This window comes from Anolis carolinensis, chromosome 3 (genome assembly GCF_035594765.1).
Source record: "Anolis carolinensis isolate JA03-04 chromosome 3, rAnoCar3.1.pri, whole genome shotgun sequence".
Lineage (NCBI taxonomy): Eukaryota > Metazoa > Chordata > Lepidosauria > Squamata > Dactyloidae > Anolis > Anolis carolinensis.
The window spans coordinates 125,028,634-125,045,102 of NC_085843.1; the positions used below are offsets into that span (position 1 = coordinate 125,028,634).

The 16,469-nt window shown below is 41.4% G+C and overlaps 1 protein-coding gene across 5 annotated transcripts in view; it reads left to right on the forward strand.

Annotated features, from left to right (window-relative positions):
* Positions 1-16,469, forward strand: part of nalcn (sodium leak channel, non-selective) — a 300,357-nt gene that overhangs the window by 138,950 nt on the left and 144,938 nt on the right. The gene's annotated exons all lie outside the window — the stretch shown is intronic.

The window sequence follows — 16,469 nt, forward strand, 5'->3', positions numbered from 1 at the left end:
GTGTTTGCTTAGGGTACAATGTGGGGCACAACACAGACCCCATAGATGGCATTGTGGTAGCTGATATGGAAGGGTGATTCTCATCTTTCTTGACATTTTGGATGAGGTTGGTTTTCCTAAATTATGGACATTTCATTCCTGTTTATAATAAAAAGGAATATTTGTGTTGTGCCAAAACATATTCTAGTACATTTGGTGTTTCATTAGATTTGACCAGCAAAAGGAGAGTTCTTTTGTTTGAATATATAACGAGATATACATTCATGGCTAATTTTTGGTGTGGTGAACATGTTAATAGGTTGCTGATTATGCTTGTTCTCCCATGCACTTCTGTTCTTGCTGCATGTTTAGAATGATTGTATGTATGAAATAATCTTTATAATTATTTGCTTTCTTCCATTGTAATAAATTATTTGGCACAACCACCTGTAGGGTTCTCGCTTTGATAAGTTATTTGTTCTCACAATCCTAGCTGCTTTGCTGTATTTCAACTTAATGTAACTTCCTGCCCACCATAAACTGCTCCTTCTGTCACACTGTGTGCAGTTCTCCATTTCATGGAAACAGTTAATCTAAACACCAGGAGCATATTCTTTTACTCCAGTATGAAAGACACAGTTTTGTTTTTGTTGTTAAATAAAATAGGAAAGTTTAATTTATCCTTACCTTAAATGCCAAATATACTTTTTTTTCTCTGATGATACATGTACATCGACCTGGAGCTTTTCAGATCTGGTGGACTACAGCTCCCATCTGTTCCACATGTCTAGAGGGCACCAGGTTTGAGACAGAGAATTCATCTGCTGTAATAAAGTCACACAGCAAGACATCTGTCCAGTCAATTTTGTATCTCCACTAACAGCAACAACTTTACTTATCACTTGGATTGAAGCCAGCATCTGCATGTCATCCAGATGTCTCAACCGTCCATTTGTCTCCTAGAAATGCCTCATGAATTGTGAAGTATATAAATACTCCTGAATTTAATTTTGTGCACAGAAGATTGTGGAGGGAGAGGAGAGAGTATGTTTATGTGTGTTTTTTATGTGTTAATATGAAAAGCATCCTGACCCCTGAGTGCTTCAATCATTTTGAATTGGATTGATTATTTATGATATAGATAACCTCAGAGGAATGAAACAGAGGCAAATTTTCATGAGTAAACTTTTTTGCATCAGACCAGAAAAACAGAACTTTTTGTTCAATCAACAAAAAGATTATATCAGTAAATAAATAAATAATCTAATATTTTGTTGTTTCCTAAGGATGTAAGCTGCTTAGTACTTGAGTAAGATCTTAACATAGTGTTCTTCAATTTTTGGTGTGTGGGGGGGTATTACAGAGAGCCTGTTTAGAATGTTTGTACATACAAAATAATCTGTATTGAACATTTGCTTTATTCCATTGTATCAAATCATTTCTCATAACCACCTGTAGTAGTTTGAGTGCTGCATTAAAAATCCAGCAGACCAGAGTTTGAACCTCCATTTAGGCATTGAAAGCAACCTGATGTCCCTGGACAAGCCCCACTCTTTCAACTTTGGAGGAAGGCACTGGGAAACCTCCTTTGAATAAATCTTGTCATCAAGACCCTAGGATATGGTTGCCATATGCCTGAGCTGACTTAAAGATACATAACAACAGCAAGATATCACAGACTTTTTGAGAATCTAATGAAAGCTTTCCCTAGCCTGTATGACTTTAAGTGGATGGGATGATATGGGACTAAGTCTGGTTGATATTGATGGGTCAGGCATGACAAAGGGTATTACAATGAGATTCGATTATTATTTTTTTCAACCCAGTTAGATGGTGAAGTCTGAGCTGTATCAAAGGCCATGGATGCAAAATTTTAGGAGAAATGAATCTTTAATGTATTGATATAGAATTACTGGAATTAATATTTCTTTTTCTTTCTTTCTTTTTTTGGTCTTCAAATTCTTTCTTCCTCTTTTATTTATTTCAGGAATAAATAATTACTCTAGTCATCAGAATTCATTAATGTTAGTCGATGAGGTACAGGAGTGGATGGATAAGAGGCTGTACCCATATTCTCAGGATACTTTATATTATTGGGAAGGGAGGAGGTAATTGAACAAGACAGGGTGGTCAAGGCAACAGATCCTTCATCCAGGGTCCGCTTGTAAGGAACCGGTGGTTCAGCCCACAGGTTTTTCAGAGCCAGATAAGCCAGATAGACCCAGCATGGAACAGAGAGGAGAGCAAAGGCAATACATGCCCGTGCAGCACTAGTTCCCAGCAGGTAGGAATGTGTTGACCTGTTCCACTGATTGGCTAGAAAACAGAACCCGACAAACCACAGGCATGTCCAGATGATGGAATTAATATTTCTTGAAATAGAATACATAGGGGATATGTTTTGGCCAGATCACTGTTTTCTGAAACTGCAGATATAACAAATGCCATTAAATTTATTTACTTCTGGTCCTAGCATACCACAGAGTTGCATTGGAAAGATCTTTTCTAGGGACTACTGGGAAAAACATAGCATAGAATTGCGTGGAGGACATGAGTATAGGGGAACCCCCCCCCCCCCCGATGGCTCAGTGGGTTAAACTGCTGAGCTGCTGAACCAGCAGTTCGAATCCGGGCAATGGGGTGAGCTCCCGCTCTTAACCCCAGCTTCTGCCAACCTAGCAGTTCAAAAATGTGTAAATGTAAGTATATCAATAAGTACCATTCTGGCAGGAAGGTAATGGTGCTCCATATTGTCATGCTGGCCACATTACCTTGGAGGTGTCTATGGACAATGCTGGCTCTTTGGCTTAGGAATGGAGATGAGCACCAACCCCCAGAGTAATCGGGACAATGCCTGCCAAATCAGGACAGTTCAAAGGCATGCATTTTCAAGTTGTGATTTTGCGGCAAGATTATCTTGGGGGAGGGTGTTGAATCCAAAATTAAAGTTTAATTTAAAAATGACTCGATGTCCCTTATGTTCAGACAACCTCTTTTTCTTCATAAAGAATATCAAAACAAAGAAACAGGATAATACAGAAGGCCTTTTTTATTCATGATAAGGTGTGTACCTTGGAAGTTAAAAGTTATAGGACACAATATTTTAGACACTGGGTGCAGCATGCTCACCAGAGCTGGAAAAGACTTAGCTATATGATGATGAATCTGCCAAATAAATGAGAGCTGATTTCTCAGCGAAGGAAGGGGAATGAGGAATAGATAATACACTGTTTTCTTTTAGTATCCTATAATGGCAAAAATAGAAGATAGACTGAAATGACTTCCTCTTTCACAATAAAGACCTATTTTGAAATTCATTAGACTTGCTGTGATTCCAATCTCTTCTACATAATGGCTGTGCCACAGCAGTTGGATTAAACTGATGTTTGGTGGGAAAGGGCCCTATAAGCAAACTCTTCCAACTTCTTTATTGTGTTTTTTTAATGGAACTTCTCCAAAGAAGTAACTTGGGGCCAACTTGCTTCATATTTATTGTGTTCCAACAAGTTCTAATATATCTTTATGGTTCCCTTGGCAGGATCTATCCAGTAATATGAAATGCTTTCATTCAGGGTCTGGATGATTAAAAAATATATGTTGCCTGAAGTTCAGTAGACTCAGTTCCCTCGAAAGACTGTGGACTGTTGTGTATGTTTGTACAGAATTAACTACATACAAAACATATCATAAGCCTTAAAATAATAACAAAGTTTGTTCCTTTTATAAATACTGGTTTGCCAGTAACCATATTGATTTGGTAGATGAAGTCATGCTGGTTGGAGGATTTAGCAATTTGTAATACCAAAAAGTGATCTTTTTAAGCTTTTGCATTCTAGACATGTGTAATACACCAAGAGTATCTTCATTCATTAAAATCTCATTCCAATCTACTGAAGGGGGGGATATTGGAGACTGCAAGGTGTTACAGTTATAAAGGTGTCTGGTAGCCTATTGGAAAAAGTTACTAGACAGCTAGAGTTCACTCATTTTTGAAGTCTTATTACAATATTGCAAGTACTATAAGGGTGCCACTCAATTTGCTTTTTTACATATTGTGATTTTTTTCAAATCAAATGCTCTTTTCATCAAAAGTGTGAAGAAATTTGCAAATTTGAGAATGATTTTTCTTGAATCATTTTGGGGGACTTCCGGTGGTGTGACAATGGTGACAGGTTGGACCTGCTGAGGGCTCTCAGCTAGCCAACCGCAAGGTCAGACCTGGTAGAGCTCCAGCTCCCTTTCACCCCACGGATCGAGTTGGGGAGAGACGCTAAAACCGCAGGATCCTTCGACAACCCCGACGGCCCCCACCCCTCAAGGGCGAGGGTCAAGTGGGTCCGAAGGACCGCGGCATGTGGATCGACAGGCGAGAAGCAAGCCAACAGACTCGCACTTGCTGTCAGCCTTACACCAAGAATGCGAGAAAGAAGAAAGGAGGAGGTAAGCAAATTGCTACCCCCTAATGCAAAAGTAGTTCTTGTTACGAAGAAAGCTCTCCCTCATAACATATAACAACGAGAATATTTTAAAGCTACCATTTCAATACCAGGAGAACTGATAGGTGGAGCTGGGTGATCTGGAGATCCTTACTTCAACGGTAAAGAAAATATAATTAAGTAACGCTGCGGAGAAGTTTAAAAGTACAGTAGAGTCTCACTTATCCAACGTTCTGAATTATCCAACACATTTTTGTAGTCAATGTTTTCAATGCATTGTGATATTTTGGTGCTAAATTTGTAAATATAGTAATTACTACATAGCATTAATGTGTAATTAACTATTTTTTCTGTCAAATTTGTTGTATAACATGATGTTTTGGTGCTTAATTTGTAAAATCATAACCTATTTTGATGTTTAATAGGCTTTTTCTTAATCTCTCCTTATTATCCAACATATTTGCTTATCCAACATTCTGCCGGCCCATTTATGTTGGATCAGTGAGACTATACTGTAATGCTGTAGATAAGACTGAATTTCACAATGTAAGAATAAGGACACCACTGACCTTGAGAGCCATATTGTTTTGTCTGAGACTACCTGCTTGCCAAAACAAAGAAGGGGCAGCGTCTCACAAAGGTGGAGCTCATGACAGTCTAGAAAAGGGACAAAGAAGAAATGAAGATTCCGAGCACCCTCCTCTGGGAGAGATTTAAAGAGAAACACACCTACCATAGAGAGACCCGTGGTAACCTGGAAAGAAGGCGTTGGAGCGATTAAAGCACAGACTGGGAGGTCCAGAGGAAGAGGAACCATAGAGAAAGACCATGCAAGAGTGGTGACAAAGATGCCAGAGACTCCAGGCCCAACAAGGAGATAAGGAAAGACAGAGGGAGGACGATAGGGAGAAGACGATGGAACAAACGGAGGCGAGAAGGAAAGCGACGTTCCAAGAAATGGGACACAAAGAGAGCATGAGCTGGACAGTAGGTGGATAATAGTAACAAAAAGTAGATTATAGAGGGCAAGTAAGCCGAGTAAGAGAGGCAAAACAAGAAGATATAAAGCCCATTGGGGGGGAAATGAATTATTTTGTAAATCTATTTAAATTTAAATGTAATTGTACCATTATAAAAACAAGGAATTAATCAACGTTCACATAGACAATTAACTTAATTAATCAATTTAATTTAAAGACTCTGATCTGGCCTCTAATCAATTTCAGGGGACCACCCAACTAATGAATTGTGATCTTAATCAATTAACCAATTTACTATGAAATGAATTGTTAATTATCTGTAAGAAATAGGAAGCTTCTGAGGGGCAAGAGGAGCTCCAGTTTGTGAGTTTACAAATAAGGAGAAGAGCACCCTACTGTCTTACTTTCTATGAAGGAATAAAGATAACTAAACAAAGGGAAATTGTCAAACATGAAATACTGACATTATACGGTCTACTGCCCGAGACAAGATTTAAAACTAATCTACGGGGCTTTTGTCGGAGAGATACTAAATAATTAATAATTAAATAACTAAGGAGGCAAAAAGTAATAATTGGAGACTACTGTGAAGTGACTATTGGTGTGTAGAATACTAGTGGAGTTAGGGTTACAAATCAACTATAAAATAAACTCTAGTGGAATTAACATTGAAACAAAATCATGATGACAACCCCAAAGTGGAAATCAGAAAAAAAATCAAGGATATTAAAACTAGTGCACAGAGAGCTTCCTTAACAGATGAAGGCTGTATGAAAGACATTCTATGAGAGATACAGAAAATCTCTGAGAAGCAGGACCTTCTGCAGAAAGAAGTGCAATCCATTGCAATAAAACAGGGCTTACAACAAAAAACCCTCCAAGAAAAAATGTCTGAACTGAAAAGAAAATTGAGAGAGGAAATAGAATCAATTAAAAGGGAAACCACAAAAAACTCAAATGCTATAAATAATCTAAGATTGGAAAATAGAAGGATGGAAAAAAATACAAACCAAACTGTAAAAAAAAATTGATAACCTAGAAGATAAAAATAAAAAACTTGAAAAGATTCAGGAAAAAAATGGAACAATGGACGTTAGAATTCCAACTAACATACAGAAATGTTCAAGAAGAGGTGGACGAAAATATTGGGTGGGTAATTACTCAATTAACAGCTAAACTATTGCAATGTACAGACCGAGAAGCCTGTGGACAGATTGATAGAGTGTACAGAATTCAAACTAATTACGCCAAGAAAAACAAAACAATCCAGGATGTAATTGCTCACTTTTTGAAGAAAAGCACATGAGATGAAGTGCTAAGAAGGAATGCCTCCAACCCAGCCCAGTACAAAGATAGAAAAGTGATTATCTTAAAAGAATACCCAAGAGCTACCTTAAATAGAAGGAGGAAATATTACTTTTTGACAGACGAGCTAAAAAGATTTCAAATAAGGTACAGATGGGAAAAATACGAAGGCATAATGACCACTTATAAAGGAGAAAAAATATGGATAACATCAGAGGAAGAAGCTAAAGAATTTTATAGAAAATTGAAAAGAGATATGAACCATGAAAACCCATCACAAACATCAAGAGGGGGGGAAAACCCCAAGAACCCAAAGAAAAGGAGATTCTACTCGCCTAAAGATGGAGACCTAACAATAACACAACTAAACCTACCCAAAAATCAAAAAGAAGAAGAATCGGAGGAGGAAGAAGAGGTAGAAGATGATGACGAAATCCTCAAAGATAAGTAATGTTAGTCTTTCACTAAAATGGTTTGAATTCACCCAAGAAACTGAAAAGATTATTTAATAAATTAAGAAAAGAGAAGTACAATATTATAGCCCTGCAGGAGACGCACATTGCTCTAAAACACACAAAATATTTAAAAATGAATACCTAGGGAAAGAAGACTTCTCGGTGGACGTGGTTAAAAAGAGAGGGGTTGTGCTATATATAGATCATAGGATTAAAGCAGAAGAGCCATTTAAAGACAAAGAAGGTAGAGTAATTGCAATCAGGATAGACATAGGTTCTGAAAAAATCCTTCTTTATAACATTTACACTCCAACGGTCCCAAAACGAAATTTATCAAATCACTGCAAGATAACATCAACCAGATGGAATTTGGCTATATAATAATTTTCGGTGACTTCAATGGTGTTTTGGACAAAGATTTGGATAAAACTAAAAAAAATTAAAAAGATAAAATAATAAGTTCCCTGCCAAAAACATTTATTGCACTAAAAGAAGAATATGACATGTTAGATGCTTGGAGAGAGCTTAACCCACACACAAAAGACTATACACATTTTTCAAATAGGCACCAGTCGTGGTCAAGGATCGACATGATCTGGTCCTCTAAATCAATATTGACAAAAATAAATAGAATACAAATACTAGCCAGAGATTTATCTGACCACTGCCCGTTAATCATGGAAATTAATTTTAAAAAAGCCAACCCGAGAAAATGGAGACTAAATGAAAACTTGTTAAAACAAGAAAAAGATCTAGAAATGATCAAAGCGATGACAACAGAGTACTTCAAATTAAATGATACCTAAGACATAAAACCACAAATCATTTGGGACACTTACAAGGCGGTAGCTAGAGGCTTCCTGATCCAACTAAATTCAAGGAAGAGTAAATAGAGATATTTAGAATTGACTAGACTAAAAAAAGGAATAGAAGTAAAGAAAAAGGAGCTAAAAGTCAGTCCTAAAAATTATAAAGTAAAAAAGAAGTCTAGAATTATTGATGAAACAGAAAAAGAGCTGGGAATTGGATAAATTGGCAAAACAAATAAAATGCGTAAAACAAAACACTTTTAAAAATGCCAACTAACCGGCAAGTGGCTTGCAAGACTAATAAGAAAGAAAAAACAAAATCAACAAATCATAAAAATTAAAACGCAAGATAGGGAAGTCACTACGGATGACGAAATAAAAGAAGAATTTAAAAAATACTATGAAAAATTTTACATAAGAGACCCGATAAACCCAGAGGAGATAACACAATACCTTGGGAAACAAAAACTTGAAAAAATCACAGATGAGCAAAAGTTAAAACTAAACAAAGAAATCACAGAAGAAGAAATCTTAAAGGTGATCTAGAAAGCAATAAAGTCGACCAGACGGATTCATAGCAGGATTCTATAAACTAGCACAAGAAAAGGTTATCCACTTCTTAAAAAAATAATGAATCAGGCCCTACAAGACAAAATTAGCCCAGAGTCTTGGAAAGAAGCCATGATAATAATGATTCCTAAAGAGGGTTCTGACCCTACTGACGGTTGAAATTACAGGTCCATATCATTACTCAACGCGGATTACAAAATTTTTACCAAAATCTTGGCCAATAGAGTAAAGGAGTTACTAGCCATTTGGATAGGTGAAGAACAATCAGGCTTCTTGCCATCTAGAAACATTAAAGATAACTTCAGAACGATTATAGATACAATTGAATATTATGAGCAAAATAACCAAAAAGAAGTAGGTCTTCTATCACTAGACACAAAGAAGGCCTTTGATAATTTAAATTGGAATTTTTTAAAAATTATTATTTCAGGAATTGGATTTGGGCCTACAATTTCAGAATGGAATCAATAGTATATATGATGATCAATGGGCTAGAATACAGATTAATGGACAGGAAACAGAGAAATTCAAAATCAACAAAGGCGCTAGACAGGATTGCCCTTTATCGCCCCTAATATTTATATTTGCCTTAGAAATATTACTCAAAGCCATTAGGAAAGATGAAAGACTACAAGGAATTAGAATAGATAGACAAGACTATAAGTACCGTGCTTTTGCTGACAAAGTAATATGTATTATAGAAAATCCCAAACAAAACATTCGAAATTGGCTTACGAATTCGGACACGTAGCTGGCTTTAGATTAAATAAAAAGAAAACTGATACAAAGAATATGTCAAAAGAAAGACAGAGTGAATTGAGAGCTATCTCAGGTCTGGAATCTACCTCTAAAATAAAATATCTAGGGATTTTGATATCAGCAAAAAACAATCAGGTCCTCAATTTAAATTACTTAGCCAAATGGATAGAAATCAAAAAAGATCTAGAGAAATGGAGGAACTTGAACTTTTCATTAATCAGAAGAATAGCAGTTATAAAAATGAACGTTCTCCCTAAATTACTCTTTTTGTTTCAAAACATCCCAATTGTCAGAAATGTTAAATTATTTAAGAATTGGCAAAAAAAAAAAATTAATGAAATTTATTTGGAAAAATAAAAAATCTAGAATAAAATATACCATAATGATCTCTCCAAAATCTAAAGGGGGATTTGGTGTACCGGACCTGAAGCTATACCACGAAGCCAGTGCTCTGCATTGGATCAAAGATTGGGCTAAATTAGAAAAAATAAAAATCCTAACCTTAGAAGACCACGACCTGAGAAGAGGCTGGCATGGGTACCTTTGGTGTGGGAAAACAAAAATTGAAAAGAACTTTGGTAATCACTTTGTCAGTTCCACCCTAATTAGAACTTGGGAAAAATAGAAAAGATACTTTCACACCAAAACACCACTATTTATTACATGCATTTATACCCCACCCTTATCCCCGAGGGGACTCAGAGCGGCTCACTATGGCTTTCCCCTTTGGAAGCCAACCACAGAAGGTTGTTAGAATGGACAAATTGGCCTACTTATAAAGAAATTTTAAACAATACAATTAGGAAACAAGAAATACCCCAATTAAAATAATTGAACTTACAAAAAATTAATAAAAATGTATCTTGGTACCAATACATTCAAATCAAAGAGGCCTACAAAAATGATAAAATTGAGAGCTTTGATTTAGAGCAGGGATTCTGGGACAAAATTCTCCAAATAGAAAAGAAAAATATATCTATATTATATAATAAATTATTAATGTGGGAAACAGAAACAGAGGAAATTAATAATTCAACTATGGGCCAAAAATAGAGGCAGACCAATTCAAATGCATGAATGGAAACTAATCTGAAGAAAGAAAATTAAATTGACATATGTGACAGATCTGAAGGAAAACTGGTTAAAACTTCTACACAGATGGTACCTGTGATGACTCATGGGCCTTGTAGTCCTGTTCCTAGTACTATTGTGGCAGACGAAGAGGAAAACATGGGGTTTTCGCCGGTTCAGCAAGAGCTGGAGTCTCTTCACCTGCAGGATGTTGATGTTTGCCCTCAAGAATTCAGCCAAACAGGCCTTGGGCAGAACTCCCCCCCCCCCCCCCCGTTTCCCAGAAAAGAATCTTATTCCAGAGAAAGGGGAAACAGAGAAGCTCAACGGAGGAGTTTACGCATTGCTGCCAGAAATCAAGCTGATTAGGCTTGCTTCCCTTGGGAAATTCTAAGGAGTCACACATCTGGACAGAGTTGGGTTTCGCTTCTCGTTCTCTAGGGAAAGAGTTCTGTTGGCGGGAAAACGAGACCCAATATAGGTGGTTGGCGCGAAGAATTCTTTGCGGAGTCAATTGATCAGCTTCAGGAGAGAGATCGTGTGTGGACTTCGTACCCCAGTTCCTTGCTTCTCGGATCAAGTTTTCGAGCCTTGCCTAGCCTTGCAGTTTTACCACGGACCCTGCTCCACGCTCATGTTTTGCCTTTGTTTCCAGTTATGAATCTAGCCAAGAATCAAGTTTAATTCCAGCCTTGTTGTCAAGCTTCATTGAACTCTAGGACTCTGCTATTTCCCCACACTATTGCTTGGCAAAGTGTGTGTTTCGGTCAAGTGGATTAAAACTTTGAACTCTAATATCTTATATTGGACAATACATTTTTGGACTATATTTGACCTCTTTTGAAAGGTCTGCTTCTGAACTATATTCTTCACTTGTTTTTATTGCTTTTATATATTTCTTTAATAAAGATATTAGATAGAGATTGGCCTCTGCGTATGGTTATTGGTGCTCTGCTGCCAGGGTTCTGACAGTTTGACTCCGCCACCCTAAGCACCAAATAACCTAAGGCCAGAATGTCTACAGGAACCGGAGCGGAAGCTCAACCACCCAGTTACACCATTTCCCAGGAAGAATTCAATAGGATCCGAGACACACTCCGTACGCAGGAGGGAGAAATACGGGGCTTGAAGGAACGCGGAGCCCGACTCCCTGCCCTAGCGCTACCAACCAAGTTTTCTGGAGAAGCCTCCAAGGTTCATGTCTTCCGTCGCCAATGTCAGGCGTACTTAGAAGCCCGCCAAGCCGAGTTTCCCCAAGAAGATGTCAAGGTGGCGTGGATCTTCAGTCTCCTAGATGGTCCAGCGGCCACTTGGGCGACGGCGTTGTATGATGCGGGTTCCACGCATCTGAACACCACGCAAAATTTCTTGAACCACCTTAGAAAGACCTGGGGGATCGAGGACGACGAGGAGGCGGCCGGCCATAAACTCCGGCGCCTCTTCCAAGGGGACAGACCGTTGTCCCGGTACATAGCCGAGTTCCGGGTGCTGGCTCAGAACACCGGCTGGAACGATATAGCCCTCAGAGGACAGTTTCGCGAGGGCCTCAACATCGAGATGCAGGAAGAAATCTCTAAGGTGGACCCCCCATGGACTCTTGAAAGACTCATCAACCAGTGTTTACGGGCTGAAGTCCTGCTTGCCAACAAAAAACAATGGCTCCGAGACCAGAGTGGAAGAGCTGGAGTAAAGCCCCCCACTTCTACCAGCGTTCAGCCCCGTCCAATATGGAGAACCCCACCGCCAGCCCCAAACCCCATGGGAAGTGAGGAAGAGCCGATGCAGTTGGGCAATGTGTGCCCCAGACTAGCTGTTGCTGAAAAGGCCCGCCGCCAACGTTTGAATCTGTGCTGGTACTGTGGGAATGGAGTCCACTTCGCCAGAGAATGTCCAGCCAAAAAGAAGCCCGCCGCCCGTCTAGCGGCGGCGTCCTCCGCGGAGGCGGAGGCGGCGGAGGCGGCTGGAGCGAAACCGGCGGGGGAAGCCAGCGACCGGGCGTAGAGAGGCTCGCCAACCCAGTCAAAAACCCCACTCAAGAGCCGCAGACGGGGGTCCTATTTCTCCTTGTGGTCACGCTGTGGTCAGTGAAAAAGGGACCCGTCATGATCCATGCCATGATAGACTCAGGGGCAACAAACAATTTCATCGATAGAGAGTATGCTGACTCTCTGGGATTACAATATCATGATTTCAAGAATGCCCGGGTGGTGCAGGCCATAGACGGCCGACCCCTGAAGACAGGTCCGGTAAGCCAATGGACTGAGCCCACCAGAATGTGGATAAGGGAACACATGGAAGAAATTTCCTTCTTCGTTACCGAGGTTCCCCACTTCCCTGTGATTTTGGGTATTCCATGGCTGACACTCCACGACCCAAACATCTCCTGGTCCAACAGAGAACTGCAGTTCGCCTCAAGATATTGCCAAAACCATTGTCTAGTAGCCAAGGTCTGCCATGCCACAGACACAGAGCCCATCATCACCTTGCCCAAGAAATATTCGGACTTTTGGGATGTTTTCAATGAAAAGGAAGCCTAGAAACTACCCCCACATAGACCCTACGACTGTGCCATTGACCTGGTGGAGGGGGCCCCAATTCCGCGAGGACACCTCTACTCCCTGACTGAACCAGAGCAAGAAGTTTATAGAGTCAAACCTCCGCAAGGGGTTCATCAGACCCTCTCAATCCCCAGCTGCTTCCCCAGTGATGTTTGTGAAAAAGAAGTCAGGGGACCTACGCTTGGTTGTGGACTATAGAGCATTGAACAATATCACGAAGCGGAATCGCTACCCCCTGCCTCTGATCTCGGACCTATTAGACCGGCTCCGAGGGGCCAAGGTTTACACCAAGCTGGATCTCCGCGGGGCTTACAATCTAGTTCGCATAAGAGAAGGGGACGAATGGAAAACCGCCTTCCAGACCAAATTCGGATTATTTGAGTCCCTAGTCATGAATTACGGATTATCCGGAGCTCCCGCAACATTCCAGCATTTTGTCAACGATATCTTCCAGGATTATCTAGATCGGTTCTTGATCATATATTTAGACGATTTTTTGGTGTTTTCTAGATCACAATCGGAACACGAACAACACGTCAGAATGATGCTACAACGATTGCGGGATCATGGACTATATGCCAAGTTAGAGAAATGCGCCTTTGATCTGCAAGAGGTAGACTTCCTGGGATACCGCGTCTCGCCACTAGGGCTCTCCATGGACCCGGCAAAGGTTTCAGCAGTATTGGAATGGCGGGCGCCAACCAACAAAAAGGAAGTACAGCGCTTCTTGGGGTTTGCAAACTACTACCGCAAATTCATCCCAGACTTCGCTCGCTGGTCTGACCCAATCACCAGCTGCATCCGAGGGAAACAGCCTTTCCGCTGGACGGAGCAAGCAGAGAAAGGGTTCCACCAGCTAAAGCAGTTATTCACGACCCAGCCAATTCTACAGCACCCTGATCCTAAAACCCCTTTTGTTGTGCAGGCTGACGCCTCCGATGTGGCAATTGGGGCTGTACTCATGCAACCAGTGGGAGAACATCTTCATCCTTGTGCCTATTGCTCCCATCAATTAACAGCCCCAGAGAGAAATTACACTATTTGGGAGAAAGAACTTTTGGCCATAAAGGCAGCTTTTGAAAATTGGAGACATTGGTTGGAAGGGGGCAAATTCCCCATTGAAGTTCATACTGATCATCGAAATTTAGAACACCTAAGGACCGCACGAAAGTTAAATCAAAGGCAGCAGCGCTGGGCTTTGTTCTTTGAACGTTTTGACTTCCAGATCCATTATGTGACCCCAGCTCAGACCAAGCAAGCAGATGCTCTATCACGGAAACCAGAGTATGCTGCAGGACGCAGAGAGACCTCAGAATCTCGATTGCTGCAACCCGAAAACTTTGCCACACTCACAGTGGGAAACACCAAATCCACTCCAATTGAACCAACTCCCTCTAACCCAGAACCCCTTTCCACTCAAGAAATTAGAGCCAGTCAACAGACAGATGCCTGGGCTCAAGAACAGATTCGCCAAGGACTACGTTTCCCATTCTCACTTAAGGACGGGCTACTATGCTACAGGAATCATGTTTACATTCCTCCAGGTCCCGGCAGAGAAAAAGCACTTCATTTGTGTCATGACAGCACACCAGCAGGACATTTTGGGCTATTTAAAACCATGCACTTGATCCTGCGAGATTTCTGGTGGCCCAAGATCCGCAAGGATGTAGAGAAATATGTCAATACCTGTCCTGTATGTCAGCGTTCCAAGACACGAAGGGAGAAGCCGTCAGGGCTTCTACATCCCCTTCCTACTCCTTCTCGCCCATGGGAGATAATTTCTGCGGATTTTATCACTGACTTATCACCCTCCCTTGGATTCACCACGATTCTAGTAGTGGTAGACCTTTTTACCAAGTTGGCCCATTTCATCCCCTGCGATGGTCTCCCCACGGCCAAAGAGACTGCAGATTTATTCCTTCAACATGTTTTCCGACTACATGGATTGCCCAAGAGTTTAGTCACTGACCGTGGATCTCAATTCACCTCTCGTTTCTGGAAAGCACTACAAAAACTATTGGGCATAGACTCTCGTTTATCTTCAGCTCACCGTCCCCAAATGGATGAGCAAACTGAGCGCACCAATGCCACTTTGGAACAATACCTTCGTTGTTATGTAAATTACCAACAGGACAATTGGGCTTCCCTATTACCTCTGTCAGAGTTTGCATACAACAATGGTGTCCAGGCTTCAACTAAAGAAACCCCGTTCTTTGCAAACTACGGTTTCCATCCACGTTTCTTTCCTTCTGTCATTGAAACCTCAGAAGTCCCTGCAGCGGAGGACTGGCTGCAGGAACTCACAGCAGTACAAGAACTTTTACACCAACAACTGGATCAAGCCAAGGAGGACTACAAACGCCACGCTGACGGCCATCGCCAGCCGGGCCCCGAGATCAAGGTAGGAGATCGGGTTCTGTTGTCCACCCGCTTTTTGCCCTCCCACCGTCCCTGCCGGAAGTTAGATGCCCGTTTCATTGGTCCCTACCCAGTGGTGGCGCAACTTAACCCCGTGACTTTCAAACTCCAACTTCCGCGCTCCATGCACATTCATCCGGTGTTCCACCGTTCCCTGCTCCTTCCGGCGGATGGTGTACGCCCCGACGCGAGCCGGCCGGCCCCCGCCCCTGTTTTGGTGGACGGAGAGGAGGAGTTCGAGGTTCAGGACATTTTGGATTCTAGCTTCCATCGCCGCCACCTTCAGTATCTGATTGACTGGGTAGGTTTTGGCCCCGAAGAACGCTCCTGGGAAGACGCTTCCACAGTCCATGCCCCCGACTTAGTCCGCCGCTTTCATCAGGCCTACCCTACCAAGCCGCGGCCCCGCGACTCGAGGAGAGGGGCCCAGTTTAAGGGGGGCCTTGAGGGCGGGGATAGTGTGATGACTCATGGGCCTTGTAGTCCTGTTCCTAGTACTATTGTGGCAGACGAAGAGGAAAACATGGGGTTTTCGCCGGTTCAGCAAGAGCCGGAGTCTCTTCACCTGCAGGATGTTGATGTTTGCCCTCAAGAATTCAGCCACAGGCCTTGGGCAGAACTCCCCCCCCCCCCGTTTCCCAGAAAAGAATCTTATTCCAGAGAAAGGGGAAACAGAGAAGCTCAACGGAGGAGTTTACGCATTGCTGCCAGAAATCAAGCTGATTAGGCTTGCTTCCCTTGGGAAATTCTAAGGAGTCACACATCTGGACAGAGTTGGGTTTCGCTTCTCGTTCTCTAGGGAAAGAGTTCTGTTGGCGGGAAAACGAGACCCAATATAGGTGGTTGGCGCGAAGAATTCTTTGTGGAGTCAATTGATCAGCTTCAGGAGAGAGATCGTGTGTGGACTTCGTACCCCAGTTCCTTGCTTCTCGGATCAAGTTTTCGAGCCTTGCCTAGCCTTGCAGTTTTACCACGGACCCTGCTCCACGCTCATGTTTTGCCTTTGTTTCCAGTTATGAATCTAGCCAAGAATCAAGTTTAATTCCAGCCTTGTTGTCAAGCTTCATTGAACTCTAGGACTCTGCTATTTCCCCACACTATTGCTTGGCAAAGTGTGTGTTTCGGTCAA